Raw genomic sequence first — 16,486 nt, forward strand, 5'->3', positions numbered from 1 at the left:
TCTGTATTCACGCTGGGAGTGGGAAAATAGTAAAAAGAATATAACTCTGGCAAGGCTCATGAATACAATTACATGCAATTTCAGCAAAACTGTCAAGAACACCTTTTTTTAAACTCACAAATTGGCAAAGACACTAAATTAGCACACACTTACTGTAGTTGTGTTTGAATGACTATAATATAAGATCTGTGTGCAAAGATAGCATGTCTGGTAAAACACTGGACAATAAATGTAATTATACACTGAAGTGTGTGGCTGTCTTTTAGTTTGAAGTTCTTTAGTTTGTACATTTTTTCAAAACCAATTTGTATTCTGACTTGAAGTAAACAGTTCTTTTTTTTGTTTTGTTTCTTTTTTCTTTGTTTTTTTGTTTTTTTTGTGTGTGTTTTTTTGCACTGCACACAATTTAGACCTCTAACAAGCATAAATTACACCGGGAACTAAAAGACATTTGGCTCTGCATGAATTCCTGCTTTTGCAGTTTTGAAAAGAGAAAATTGCAGAAGCATTTTCTTCGTCATTTTTGCATTTTGAAAGGTAACACTCGAGCTCGCCAACACTGTCGACATCAAAAGACTGAGAAGGGGAATGTTGAATAGTCACATATGAGACACCATGATTTCAATTCTCCACAAATAATGTGCGTAACAAGAGTGACGGATAATTCGACATCTTCTGGAAGTCTTTTATGGGAAGACGCTTAGTGAGACCTAGGATTTAACCAATCCAGTGGCATGATGATGAAGGAGAAGGTGGCAGCAGAACAAAGCAGTAAAAATAACAGAAATTTGTAGTGCCACAAAACAGGGCGAGCTTTGAGTCTACTGAGAGAACTGATTGAGATTGATTTCCCATACTGCAAAAAAGAAGTGAATTAATCAATCAAAAAAGACGGTACTGACTTAATAATTGATCATGGCCTCTGACTCAACAAGTCTGTGACAGTTAACAACAATATATTTTTGAAAAAAAAAAAAAAAAAACTCACTGAACTAGCTTTATGTCAAATTTATATGCCATGCCTCTTTAATCCAATGTTCAGATCACACCTGTGTTTCATCTTTATTCCTCGTCTTCCCTGCGTATATATCTAAATCCCTTAAAGCCTTTGTGCTACCCGCCTGGTAGGAAGGCAAACATTCCGTCCTTTCCATACTGTTTCAAAAACTTTGCAAGTACTGCCTTTGTCGTCTTACGTGTGCTGAATTCTGAGAACCCTGAGATAAGGCTGGGGACATGAAAAACTCAGTTCCAGCTTTGGCAAACATTTTATCCAAGTCTACCCAAGTCTTCTCTTCACATTGGTCAGTTTTAATGTCTGTCATGACTCTCGAACCACCATAATGTGTAAAACGTGTAATTAAGTTTTTATAAGGACGTTTCAATGAAAGAAATGAAGGGGTTAAGGATTGGAACTGTTCATTATTATGTTCAAGTATTAAGTATGTGTCATAACTATATTAAGTACAGTTTGACTAGGTGGCAAAAAAAATATATACAATATTCAAAATCAGTAAACACCAAGTTTGCTAGGAGTGTTGTGATTTATTATGCCCTGCAATGCAAAAACCTGAGAATATATATCAGTGGTGGAAAAAGGACCGTAATATCAACGGAATCTTATCAGCTGGCTATGTGAGCTGCATGGCATGGAGGCAGAGCATCATGTGTCACTTATTTTGTCAGCGTTTCTCAGTCCAAAACAACAAGCCAGCTGCAAATAAAGTGAACTTTCTTATAGCTTTGAATTCTTGAGAGGTTCCTCTTCTGTCTATGCTTTTTTGGCCTTGGGCAGTCAGTTGTGTTTCTTGTCTGACTGACATTTCCTGTGAAAATAATCCCCAAACTTCACCTGACTTCTGCAAATGGTGGCAGCAGCTTTCTTTGCTGTTAGAGTGAGTGTGTAGCTTGATACAACTTACACTTGTATGCTTCCACCACCATCAGAAATATTTAATTCCTACACATAAGAGAACTACTAATCGTGACCATGCAAAAACTTTTTTTTTTTATCCAACAAAGAGAAATGAATAAGAATTTTTCAATTGTAACTTTATTTTCAGTCAGACTTTGTCTTGGGAATAATGAATGCACCCAAGTTTGAGCCCTCTATTGTGAAGCAAACAGAGTTGACTGGATCATTAAATATTCTGAAATACACTTTTTCATCATTCACTGAAGTCGAAGCCAATATTTTTTTCCTGGTTTAACCTTGTAGTTTTGTTAGCCAGTTGCATCTCAGGTTATCCGTCATGGGTAACATTTTTGTTACTGTTACTTAGTGGAGAAAACTCATGTTTAAATGAATGAAGGCTTAGGTTTAGAAATCTTACTAGTCAAAAGTTGGGAGTTTTTTTTGTTTTTTTGTTTTTTTTTTAGTTGTTTGTCTCAAAAACACATTAGGTTTTATTTCCTGGAACTCTGTCATCACCATCACACGCCCACACAGCGTTATGTCTGGCCAGGTGGCAGAATCGTTCTCCATTGACAGCTTTGGAATAGATTTTGGACCTCGTCCTCATTCTCTACATTAACAAGAAATGTCTGAGCATTATTGTTCTGTCGTAAACACATAATTTGCAATGATAATATCATTTTTTGCACATTTCTTGTTTCTCTATTTTATCTGCAATTAAACCTAACATATAAAACTGAAGTCAGTACTTCAGTTGCAGTGAGACTTGCATTACACTTTGTCTAATGGCGACCTTTTCTGCTGTCTCAGACACTCAACACGGTACCCCTCAAATCATCTGCAGCTGTCTGCAAGTACACTGGACCAGTTGCCCCCCCTTGACTTTAGTGGCAGTAACAATCGATTTATATGATCCATCCTGCTCACATGCCTCGCTGCAGAACCAGTCTTCATCATCCAGAAATGCACGTTCCGGGTTTGTGCATGACAGATGAAATCCGGGAACCTCCACTGAAATTGCTGCAGCATTGCACCATAACCACCTCTCTCTTTGAAATGAGAAAATGACAAGAGGTGATTGATGAGACAAAATAATTGTTGCCACATCACTTAAATTAAATGTTGCGTTACTGAGAAGCGTCTTGATTTGAATAATCTTATACTGAATTGCAAAACATACCTGCTTTTACTGCAAAAGCTTTAAGGTCCTCTATGTCTTGTAGCATTGGTGTCGACATCCTACGTCTCAACAGCCATCAGCCCTTTCATTTGTCACCTTCTTCTACAGGAAGATCTTCAGTTGCATGGAAACAACAGAGAGCATACAGCAACATGAATAGTTTAATAATTTACATTGTAAATTAAAATGCAGAGAGAATTCTGTGTAGAAATATCCTTTGTGAGCACTTGCAAGGTCCTTTACTCCTTGTGACTTCTATCTATCCCCAGCAATGAGTGTCACGCTTTTGTATGTGTGTGTATGAGTGTCTGAAAGTAATAATAATTTGCCTGTTTACCTGCTGGAGGATAATTTCCTTCTGGAACTGGTCGAGAGCATCCACAAGCTGCTCCAAATGCAGAACAGGAGTTACACCGTTGCATCTGGCATGAAAACAGTGGACCAGTGTGCTCCACGCTCACGCCATCTCCACAACAGAGGACAGGCTGCCGAACATTATGGACGACCAGCATGAATCCCTGGCATCCATCTATGATTTCCAGATCTGCGATGGTGGTACTGGGATTTGACAAGACCACACCGAGGCTGTCTCATTCAGGGAAGATAGGCCAGAGTGAATGAGGCTTCTCAAAACAGAAGAAAAAACATGTTTTCAGGGTTGACAACTTTCCCAAAGGACCAATCTATTGTAGTTCAGCCATAATATTCTTTGTTAAAAAGCTGAAACAAAGTACAGATAGAACTAGACTGTATGTAAATTAGGTAACTTTGCTGCTAAAGAATTTTCAAAGAATTTAACTTTTTTTAATATAGACACTTCACCAGCTCTCTCCAAACTTGGAGGAATGAATTAATTGATATAACAACAAATAGTATTGTTATGTTTAGCTATAAGATAAAATTAAAAGGAAATCAAGATAATGATAAATATGATAAAGCTTACCTCTTCGTTGATACATTTCCAGGATACGTTAATGAAGTGTTCTTTGACATTATAAATGCTGAAGACGACTTTGGCCAAGTCGACATGCTTTGCCAGTATTCCTGATGCAACAAATGTCTCTGGGTGTCTTCTGGATCCAAAAGAGATCCATGAAATCTTTACTGGTCTCAAGAGGAGCACGACTCCCTGAAACTGCTAGCAGATGAAGGAGGACAAAATAGCTCTGACCGCCTCCCTAAGGCAGCAATCGGACAAAAAACACAGCCCCCTCATTAATATGACCACACAACATATTTAAAGTTGCCAGCATGGGGGGCTTTGCCAAAAAAACACAAAGTTGGCAAAAAAAAAAAAGTTGAACTTGGCTAAACTTCTGCCGGAATGCAGTGCAACATCATCCACCAAAGAGCTGCGGGGGTAAAACAGATGTGCAAATTTAAATTCCTGGCAAATTACTTTATAATATGAAAGCTGTACAATCCTTCCACATAAAACTGTAAACAATTCTCCAGTGTTTTGTCATCTGGTAAGCCTTTAAACGTATGAATCTATTACTCAGACTGGACTTGCTGGATTGTATTTTATTGTCTCACAGGTACCTGAAACAACACATCCACCCCAACACAGTCTGTTTAATTTTTCAAAGGCCTATTTTCTGAAAACCCATTTTCTGAGACAGTGTCCTGCTCTGAGTGAATGGGATCCTTTGAAACACATACTTTTCTGCCCAAGGTACAACAGTTTTCGTTTGACATGCCAGATTTTGTTTTTTTGTTTTTGTTTTTTTTGTCCTTGTCACTAGTTTGATGTGGAGAGGGCTTAGCGGGAAAAATGATGATATTCACATACCTCTGTGCACAAGTAAGGATTTACCAACATCATCATCATCAAATATGATTAAATGTGTGACAGTTTCGATAAAACAAAATCAATTGATGTTTTTATTTTTACGTATTTAGTCATGAATATTAAATGTTGAGAAATACCTAAAAGTTGAAACCAAGTGTTCATGGACTTAACACAGGGCAGCTTTTGCAACACAACAACAAAAAATCAAAATCACAGAAAAGCTTAAACTTAACCTGTGTTTAATTACAGCCCGTGATTAATTCTTACACTCACAAACAGATTAATTTACGCAGATGAATGACGGATTGACTCCCTGCTGTGTGGACAGACAATAAAGCCTTTCACCTTAGCATATTAGAATATAAAATATGATGTATTACCCTGATATTGAGAGGCTATTTCAATTGTGTTGCATAAGCCCATTAGTCAAAAACTGATTTGTTTGTTTCACATCTGATTTTCACTTAGCCACAGTATGGCTTTAAACTAATCGGCAGTATATGAATTTTACTGCCCACAAAGCTGTTTTTTGTTGTATGTGGATTCTACATAAATATACACATCGTCTGGGTAAAAGCTGAATAAATAAAATGGTATGGAGAAAATGCAAATAGTCTGGGTGTTAGACAGTACAGAGAAAATCCACCCTGCAGAGTTAGCTTCAGGGCTGCTTTGCAACACAGGAACAGATATATTTGTGACTACAACCGTGGAGGGGTTTTATGAGAATATGAATGTTTGTTTTTATTGCATGTGCATGTGTGAATGTGTTTGGGCGGATGCACGACAGCAAGGATATGTGTGACATGTCTGTCTCTGAATATGACAGGCTATGTGAGTGTAAACATTTGAATGCTGGCAGCAGGAAAGAATGCATGTTGACAACAGTGAAAGCTTTGGGTATTCGGGTTTGGTATTTCCCTTCAACACTCCGAAGAACTTGAATGGTTTCAAGCCCACTGCAGTAATGCATTTTCAAGAGAAGCATCTGTCATAAGCTTTATACCTCACTGTGACTGCGGCCCATTGAGCAACATCTCTGCACCACGGCGTGATCCATGGTCAGTCCTCCCCCCTTTCTGCTCCCACTCCATTTACCCCCCTCCCCTTTTCTCCACACCTGCCCTTCCAATCATGGATGATCCTGGTTAATGGTGACTTCACCAAGGCCAGCATGGAATGCATTACTCATAAGGTCAGATATCGGTTTCATGTAATATAGTGCTCTTTGCTGCACAAAAGACCTTGCAGTTGTCCGTGCAAGATGGCAGAGTTTTAGAAAGTCGCAGCTCCGCTCTAAGATTTCATTATCATTTTGAGGAATATTGCAGTAATTAACACTTTGTCCTGATAGAATAACATGGCTGGTGTGTTCTTCTATTTCACATAAACTGTACATATACCATATGTTCGGATTTAAGACCACATTCCTATTCTGCATAATTGTCAGGCATAACCTTTAGATAATGCTGAATGACCTTTAGCATACAGGCAAGCCTTACTCTCTGGGCAATCTAACCCATCAACATTAAAATCATTTACCGGGTGGGGGGCTGATAAAGCTTACCTAGCTTTGATGATACCACAAGGGCAGCAGCAATTTGCAGATACAAATCAGAAAATGATTTTGCATTAGCAATCATCCCTGGGTATTTGCAATTGCCTTGGGGGATGCAGAGGAAAAATATGATTATATGCCATATACTGCACTTCAGTCAGTTTTTAATTGAGGGGAAAACTGGCATTTAATTAACAATTGACCAAAAGGAAATGAGTTTTATTGATTTGTTTGCTAAGGGACAATATTCGTCTGTGTATGTGCAGCTCACTTGTTCGGTCCACAGAGGGAACAGAGAGAGAATTGTTTATCAGCAAATATTGTGGCCAACACTTTGAATTCTATGGTGAACATTCAATATGCAGACAGGCGCCTTCAGAGAGTGGCCTGAAGAAGAATGGGTGAATTTACAACACATTTATATACTTAATATTCTGGCACCTAGAAGAAGAACACTACGTTATGTTATCACATGTCCTCAGATGAATGTGCGTTTTGAAATGATCTAAGAAAAAAAGACAGTAATTATAATCTGAAAGAAAAGCTTGAACGTCACATGCTCATAATCTTAAACGATACTCAGTATTTTGTTGCTGAGTTGTGGTCTTGCTTTTCATCAGCAGTGCAGCAGAAACCACATGGTCAGCAATAGCTCAAAAGACTCAAGGTCACACAGGTCCCGGTAAGCTTGTTATATTTTACAATTTAGACCGGTTCTACGCTGTTTCAGCTATGATATGTTAATGCGATATGATCTGATTTTTGGTTTTGGTGTTGTTTTCGGTTTTTTTGAACATGGAACTAAATGCATGCCTTTTAAAAAGGGCTGAGAGGCAACCTAGCAACAGGGACCAGAAATTTGTGTGAGTGAATAAAATAAAAGAGCCTTTTGTAAAAGGCCTGTGTCTCCATCAGGAACATGAAGTTATATTTGGAGGAAAAAGTGAAATCAAATTTAGTTTGAACCAAACTGAGGACAGAAACGGCCTAGATACAATTCCATCATTAATTAAACAGTTGGTTTTAAAATTTTAAGACCTGGTTTGTGTCATTCCCCAAGAATAAGTCATACACCTGTAATGTTAGCGTGTATGCTGGATGGACTTATGACATTTTACATGCAAGTTTTATGTGTAAATTATTTACAAATTATCTGTGAAGGCAAAGGGTAAAAGAGCTAATACGCCAACTCTGTTTGGGGTAAAAGTGCACGACATTGGAGAAAACCGTTTCATCACTTTGGCCAGATCAACACAAAGATTTTAGACTGCTGCAACACTCACACTCACACACACATGCCCAATAACTACTTGTTAGAAGGCTGCTGGGTGGGTGGCAGGCACGGTTCATTCCAGATCTCCTCACTAGCAGAACTGTGTGGGTGGAAGAGCATGTCTGGAGTATGAAAACAGTGCCAAGGTTGTGGCTCATAACACTGGGTAAACACATGGTAGTGACACACAAGAGCTCATGCACTGAGCACACACACTCATGGGAACACCAACTACCCCTCGATGCGCAAACACGCACATGCAGACTTGCTTGCATTGCCTGGTTCATGTGCGCTGGCATGATGCCTGCCTTGAGCAAAGGGATGGAAGACCACTGTTCAGCCCCAGGTCTGATCATTACAGTCAAAATTAACTTACCATCCCATGGCTCCAAACCTCCTGTTCATCCTCCCTTTAATTTCCTTCACCTCCCCCCCCTCACTGTTTCTGCTCTGGCTAAAGTGGTGTGAGCTACGCTGGAGAAACGGTCGTGGACTAGAACAGAGTTGAAGTGATAAAAACTCATCTCTTCTCTTGTATTTTGGTCGCATTTCATGACATTAATATGTTGTATATTGCGCAGAATTGAGCAAAAGGAGCCAGAGGAGAGTGTAAATGAATACAGCAAATTAAAAGTAAGTAAAAATGACTGATCTCTCGTCTCTCTTGATTGATCTTGAGCTTGTGCCGACCGCTGATTAGACTGAAAGTGCCATTCTGACTCTTGACTCACCAAACTGGTTTCAAAGCAGCTTGTGTTTGTGCAGTGTGTTTGCATGTGTGTATGGCATGTGTGTCTGTGCAAGCTTGTCTTTTTTTTATTTTTTTTATTATGTATGAGTGTGTGTGTGTCTGTGTGTTTGCATAAATAAGCAGTCCAGTCATTCATCATGGTTTCATTTCTCAGCTTCATGAATAATGTCAGTGTGTACACATCCATTTGATGTCCCCCAGTATAGGACTGCAGTGCAGCTTCTGAGAGCTCCGTTCATTGTAAATCAAAATTAATCGATTAAACTGAATCAATTCACTGCATCAAATGTCATGTATATTTTGTTAAATTTCACATCCCACTGATATGGAAATTATCAAGTATGTGTTTGAACACTTGTTAATAAAGCAGGCCGACTGTTGGCAGAAATTTGAATCTCCTTTACTCATACTCATGTAAGGGTAATGGGGTAGTGAACCTACTAAAAATGTGCATTTTGAATTGAATTTTAAATGAAGAATCAGCAATGGAAAAACAGTTTGGTGTTAACAGTTATTTCAAAATAAAACTGACTGACTGACTAACTGAAATATTTCTTCATCCTATAGTGGAAACACTGCCAATCGTGTGCACAAAATAACACATGATGAAACAAAAATATCTCAGTGATCTGGCCTATATGAGGGGGAAATAAACAAATAAATAATTCAACAAATCAAATCCATGTGGACTAGCAAGACCTAAAGACCTGCTGGGGCAATTAAAGAATACAGCCGATACTAGAGCTTGAAACACTTACTTGATTAGTGCATTGACGGAAAGTTAATTGGCAACTATTTTGACAATTGATTTATCGTTGAAGAAGCAAAAATGGCAAACAGCCTCTGGTTCCTGCTTTTCCAATGTGAGGCTTTGTTGCATCTCTTTGTGGTACATCAACCAAATCTTTCAGGACGCTGGGTATTGGTTGGAAGATGCTTAAATATGTTATGTTTTCAATTATGTTAATGTAGGCCTTTGTTTTCATTGGCGTTGTTGCAATTACTGAATCAGAATCACTTTTATTGGCCAGCTGTGTGTACACACGAGGAATACATGTTGCTCTAAATGTACATACAGATATAGACATAAATACAGCTAAAAAAAAATGCATTAGCAATATACCTTACTATTGACAAATCAGCCATAACTACAGGGTCCGGCAAGTAAGATCCACAACAGGATATGACGTCACATCGCATCATGTCATGTTTATTCTTTGTTTTTTTAAGACAGAAAAGCGTCCCAGAGCAGCTAGGCTGAAAAGAGACTCAATATAGTAGAAGCACTGTCAAAAACACAAGAGGATTCTCCCTCTGCTACTCAACATACCTCAATCTACAGAAGCAAAACAGGTACAATACCACACACGAGAAAGTCACATAGCCTCTGGCGTTTGCTTGGTCGCGTTTCGTTTAACAAGTGACCCTATTAACTGGTTATATTCAATAAAGGCAAGACTAGAGAGAGCCCAGGTGATTAGTACAAGCAGGTACTAAGATGAAACATTATCCTGTTGTACCCATTACCCAAGTAATTTGCAGAAACCAAACAAATAAATGCCGCATACCACGCTGCAAGAGAAATTCTATCACCAACCTAGTTTTCATTATCGATTAATCTCTCATCTTTTTTTAATTCGTGGATTAAATATTCTGTGTGTAAAAATGCCAGAAAAATGCCCATCAGTGTTCTCACAGCCTGTGGTGCCAATTTCAAAATTAAAAAAACATAATGGTATTTCTTTCAAGACATACTGTCAAAAGCACAAAATATTTGTTTCTCCTTTTCTTGATGAATGACTTCCATCATTAATCAATTATCTAAACTGTTGGAGATTCATTTTCTTTTTCAATTAATCAGTTAATCAGCTAACAACATACAGTAGGTCTCCATCCACACATCGCCCTCAAACATTCAGTTTTTTAACACGCATGTTATAACGTACACTTTTTTTTCATTATTCTAATGAATTCATATTCAAATGATTAATGCTAATGACCGCAGAGAATGAATGGCTTTTTTTAGCAACCACTCACAGAAGATAAATCTAAACATGGAATGAATTCGGTCACATTACTTTACCAGCCCGGAATAGCACTGCACTTATTCAAGACATGGTAAGTCAAATGTCAGCATTATTAAAAGGAGAACTCCTTCAAACACCCCTGTCTGTCACCACTGAGACAGGGTAAAGATTGAAAGCATTAGAAAGAGACAAAGTTTCCATGTCCTCAGCAAAGAATAATATCTCAACTTTGAAAACAGCTCAAGCTCAAAGTGAACATCATTCGCTCAAAAGGCTAAAAAACAAGACAACCAATGTCGCTGCAATATCAGGATAAAGAAGCGACAGACAGATGACAGCCCTCAGCTGTCTTCAGTTTTTCTACATTCTTGGGCTTGAAACTAAAGAAAGGGGGCAGGAAAAAGATGGATGGAGTTCAAGGATGCTTAACAGATGGACAGTAGAGATGTGGGGCTAGCCCCTAGCAGTCGTAATTAAGTTGCGTAATTGCACAGATAATGAGTCAGTCTGCCTTCAAGTCAAAACACACCATGACACACAGCGGAGAAGACTTTGTCATTTGCCTGCCTCACTCCAAATGTCATTCTGCAAAAAAATGTTTATGTTTTCGTCTCCTAACTAACCAATAAATCAAGACTTTACCAGAGTGGTGGCAGGCTTTATTGTTAGACCGGCGGATGATACAGTTACCACTACGGCTTTTCATCCACGATGGTCTGAAAGTTTATACTCTGCCTGTAACTCAGGGTTTGTATTAGAGCACATAGCCCATTATAAAAATAACCTCCTAAAACTTATGAAGAGCAGTCAAGGAATGTAAAGGCTTTTTTATAGACTCTTGTTGTACAAGACGACAAAACAGCTAAGGCTATCCACTAAAAGGCCAACACCCTAAAACACATGGGAAATAAGGCTTTAGCATTTGTGGAGCTGTCAAACAGAAAACTACCAGCAAGAAATATAGATTTGTTCACGGCAGTTGCCTTTGTTAACAGTGCATAACATTGCAATGCATTGAGAAACCAAGCACAGAGACTTCTTTTACAACACTTTGGGTACTTTCTGATTCCACTGTAGATGCCAAGGCAGGTGCAAGCTGTCAAGGCAAGAGATGCATGTGCACTAAATCTTTGTCTGGATTTGTAGTTTATTAAGTAGACAGAATGTCAGAGTTGAAAAATTTGAACTCATGAGAATACTTTACACTATTATTGATGCTGTGTGAGGAAAAAAATGCGTGTGGTGAAGAGTAATGTGGAGAGGTCATTAGCGCACTGGCTGCATCCAACCCAGAGGCTGCAGAAAGACTGCGGATCAATCAAAGCTCCTACTAAAATACCCTGGCACTGAACTCTTCAAATCTGAATATGTTGTTTGCACAGTAACATTCTAGTGAAAAGCATGATAGAGACAATGAGTTTCCATGAAGACGGAAAACTGACTGCAGCCAACATTCTCAGTGTATTCTACTGTGCACTTCAGGCTATTCCGACTGCACTCACAGCTTTCACCCTTATCTCCGTGATGGAGGTACCCACTGAAACACGAACGAACTCATTTTCAACTCTTAGCTCTGAGCACCGCAGTTCATGTTGCTCAGAAACACCGGGGCCATCTTATTCAGCGTGTCTTTAAAAAAAAAAGTACTCAAACACATGTTAAAAGATGAATGGACATTTTGATGAATACTCAGTGCCAAGCAACAGAGCCTTCAGCTCTAATGATGCACTGAACAGAAACAAGTCCAGAGTACATTTAATAACTTTGGGTTTCTCTTGTTTGTTTGTGGGTGGGTACGTGGGTGCGAATGATGTGTTTCCTGACTGATACATTAACATTAATTAATTTTTTTTGATGGTCTTTGGCGGTTTGGTGATAATGGCATTATATCTCATTTGCAAGTGCACCTGAAGCCAAACTCTTGTCAATGTAGTCATAAATCTTTTTATTTTCTAAAGTCCATTAGTCATCAGTCAAAGTGGTTCTGTTGCCATCTTTGCCCGATGATTCATGTTTCACTTTTTTACTTTCTCATGACTTAAATCTTACTTTCTGTTAGCCAGTCTTATTTTAGTTATGTCACTGTAACTCCAAGGTCTTGTTCAGATTGCAAGCCCAAATCATTTTTTTTTTCGCCAAATTGTATCCAGATTGATTTTAGGAAGACTGGACGGAAAGATTTTTGCAAATCAGATCCCAGCCACATTTGGAGTGGGAAATTTACAGACCTGTCTCAGTCTGGACACTCTGGTTGATCAAATCATATTTCAAAAGTTTCTTTTGCATCACTTGCAATGTGACACGCAATGGCAAAGTCAAATCCAGAGTGACAGAAGTGAGCGGCTGAACAGAATCTATGCCGCACTTAGCAGACAACAAACGGACAAATGCAATTGTTTGGACTGTGATATGCTGGATCTCCTTCTATCATGCTTTCACCTCGAATAGCCATGTCATCAGTTTACATATGGTCTACGTTATTACCACAACAACTCATGCAGATATGCAACTGATCTGATCAGTTAAATAATAACAGTGCAAAAAGTCAGTCTTAAAGCTCTGATCTGAGAAACACAAAATGTTACAGTTCTATTCTTTCAATACAGAGAGGGAAAAACAGAAGGACACTCTTCAATCTAGACTTTCATAGCATTCTGTAACTTGTGCAGCATTTGAACCAAAATGTATGAAGTGAACTGTTGGTATTCTTTCATAAATGTGCGCTAACAAGCATTGAATCTGACATCAGTGACAATGGCCATACATCCTCCCTCTCTGTAAAGACAGAGAAAGAAGTCAGAGACTCCCCAGAGGGCACATTTGTTGCCTAGGCTTCAGACCGAGCATGTATCAGGCTAAAAAAAATGACTGTGAATCCTCAGTCTCTCATCTTGACACTCATGCAATACAGTCTGTATGTGTTTACAATATACTGGATGTAGACAGACATCGGTGCATGAGTTTTTAGCAGGTCTGAAACTTCCTCACTGCTTGACATTTTGCCTTGCTGCCTCTACCCATCGATTACAGATCTTGATTTTTGTTTTCATTTGATTAACTTAGAAGCCTCAGCCCTGTCAACAGCCTCAATACAGTTAAGATAAAGACTGTCTAATCAGTGTCCTCATCATTAAATGTGATGCAGCCCCAAAGGATTTCATTGGATATGTTCCAGATGAGTCATAAAGTAAAACTAAGTAGGACGTATGACTGGGGGTAGACAGAGAAAAGTACAAAGCAATAATAAAAACAAGGCATCATTAGAACTGTAGTTAATTGCAGTCTGTATTATTATTATAAGACTAAGGCTTGTTTAAAAGCAAAAAGGGAATACCCAATAGTACAGTCTGGACACAAATACATTTGAACAAATTCTTCTCTAAAAAACATTTTGATTCATTTTCAGTTCATTTTAACTCTATGAAACTGTTACTGTTTTCATACATATGCATTTTATTTTGATTATATTTAGTAGTATGTAGCCTATTTACTATTAGGAAATAACATAATACATGTTTACAAAAGCATTCGAGCATTACAGCCTAGTTTTACTGAACCATCACAACAGCCTGTTGGTTTAAGAAACGGTCAGGATATTTTGAAGCCATATGATGTTCAATGTGTCAGCCTCAATATGAGGCAACTTTCAATTCCAATCTTTCACTCAGGGGTGAATATGAACATATGGTGTTCAAAATATCTCTTTATGAACAAAAACAGTGGGTATTGGGCTACAACATGAGTGAGTGCTGACATGGGGTTATACTAATGATGCAATGCCTGAGGCATACTGACAGGTCTGGGGTAGGGGGGCCAGGCCAGAACTCCAGGTTGCTGATGCCTACTGCTGACAGATATTGACTTCTTCTGAGGCATGGCCTTGTGTGGATGTGCTGGTGATTACCATGTACTGCTTGTTGACGTGTTGAGTGTGTCAGGCATATTCAGAGGTTTGAGGCCCCCACACCATGACTCTCTTAAGTGGTCTTACAGACTAAATATGTCTAAGGTAGAAATGGGTCCTTTTCATGCATTGCTGCTGCAAAAATGCTTATGTGCACTCCATCCATCCTTTACTCCTTTTTTCTCAGCTCCCTCTCAGCCACACCTCGAGGTACTTCACTGTGTTCCTGCTTTCTTTGATTATCCAATTAGTCAAAATCCTCTTGGCTTGAGTCATTCAGTCATTGGCTTTTGACGTCTTTTTAAATATGCTACCACTCGCTCTCGAAGCCCTCATCTGCCCACCTTTCCAGCACCACCTGCGTTACGACCACATTAAGAGACTAGACAATGACTACATTTACATTTATAACATATCCAGATTTTTGCCTTTATTCTCAAAAAAGAAAATGCTCCTAAATGCCTAATAAAACATGAATATTTATGTTTTCATGCAGCAGTGTATACTCTAATTAACATAATGACTTATGTCCTATGGCTTATATTATAGGTCGTATCCGAAAGTTTTTTAATATTTTTAAAAACAGGTGTGTTTCTCCTTCACACCGAAAATGGGAGCTTTTCTCTACCCTAACATTGCAAACTGTTACAGCACACAGAGCTGACAGTAAACAGGCAAGAGGCCTCAATTGAGACATATATTCACAATTAATAATAAAGAATTATATGGACATATTCCACGTGTCTTAATAGGAAAAGGCCTAATTAGGAATATCCAAACAGAATATGCTGTTTACATGACATCTATCAAACCTATAGTGGAAAACATAGTAAGAGGGGGGATAAAGTGTCCAATAAATAGATCCTCACGCATAATTAACCATTATGCAACTCATCTGATTTATTAGTTAAACATTGAACAGAACTGAAATGCATTCAAAAGTAGACCCCGGTCAAAAAAAACTGCTTGGCTAAACTGATCTGACTGCACAGAGATCTGATATAAATAAAACATTTTTACAACATTCACACAGTTGGTGCTGGCCACAACTGCATACAGCTGTAACACTAAGAAGGCCAAAAAACCTGGGCCAGAAAATCATTCAAGCCAAGCTGTCCAAGAATGTATTGTAGCCGTTTGACATATCAGACAAATAAGTGAAGTTAACAGCAGAGTCAAATCCATTCAAGGGGTCAGTCATTGACTCAGCAGCTACTGTAGTATGCTTAGAATATCACACAAATAAGATTTTGACTCAGATATTGCACACAGTTGGAAAAATTTCCACAAAGCATTTAAGTTTTTAAGCTCAACCAAACCATGACTCAACTTTAGAATATGCATAACATAGCAAAAAGGAGGCCAAAGGAGATCCTTTTATTAAATTAACATTAAAAATACCAGCTCAGGTCTTACCTGCTCATCTGTCAGCGTCCAGCCTGACCAAGGTTTATGAGTGATGTCGAAGGTGGGCTCAGATGTAACAGAATGGACAGTGGCCTCCTCCCCCTGTGGTCATAGGGCTGCACCACAGCTGTGGACAGCACAGGTAAGCGGATGGATGAATGCTGTGGGTGTAGAGCAGGAGAGATAAATGATTTTTAAAACATACTGGCAGATCACACTAGGTTACAGATCCTTTTTTTTTTTTTCTCTCATCCATCATGGTGGTTTTATATTACTCTGTACTGTAGCTACCTCACTGCTGCTGCGCACTTAATTGTTAAGCCATTTTGCATAAAAGTCGTCATAACTCAGAACGCACAAACATCATACACATACTGCTGGAATCTGCACAACTTACATCTTCCAGTCATGTCCATGTTCCTGACGTCCAGTGGGGGTGAATATCTGCAAATCCACTTCAAAGTCGACATTTCCGTTTTCTTAAGCTTCAAAATGAATCCAGCTGGTTGCAATAAGTACATCCCGGGTAAAAGTGCCAAAAGAAAACCCAAACAGCTACTGCAACATGAGGTAAAAGTGCCAAAAGAAAACCCAAACAGCTACTGCAACATGAGCGAAATGTAAACAAATATATAAATGTGAGGGGTTGTAGTCCACATGGATGGTAGATCACAGCTAA

General features: G+C 38.7%; 1 protein-coding gene across 1 annotated transcript in view; it reads right to left on the reverse strand.

The window, feature by feature from the left end:
- brinp1 (bone morphogenetic protein/retinoic acid inducible neural-specific 1) overlaps nt 1-16,282 on the reverse strand; it is a 141,085-nt gene extending 124,803 nt beyond the window's left edge. Inside the window, exons 1-2 of the mRNA XM_027282113.1 lie at nt 16,205-16,282; nt 15,817-15,968 (exon numbers count right to left, since the gene is read on the reverse strand). The gene's annotated coding sequence lies outside the window, so the exon portion shown is untranslated. The remainder of the gene's footprint in view (nt 1-15,816; nt 15,969-16,204) is intronic.
- Between the last annotated feature and the right edge of the window lie 204 nt (nt 16,283-16,486).

The sequence above is a fragment of the Larimichthys crocea genome, chromosome IX (genome assembly GCF_000972845.2).
Source record: "Larimichthys crocea isolate SSNF chromosome IX, L_crocea_2.0, whole genome shotgun sequence".
Taxonomy (NCBI): domain Eukaryota; kingdom Metazoa; phylum Chordata; class Actinopteri; family Sciaenidae; genus Larimichthys; species Larimichthys crocea.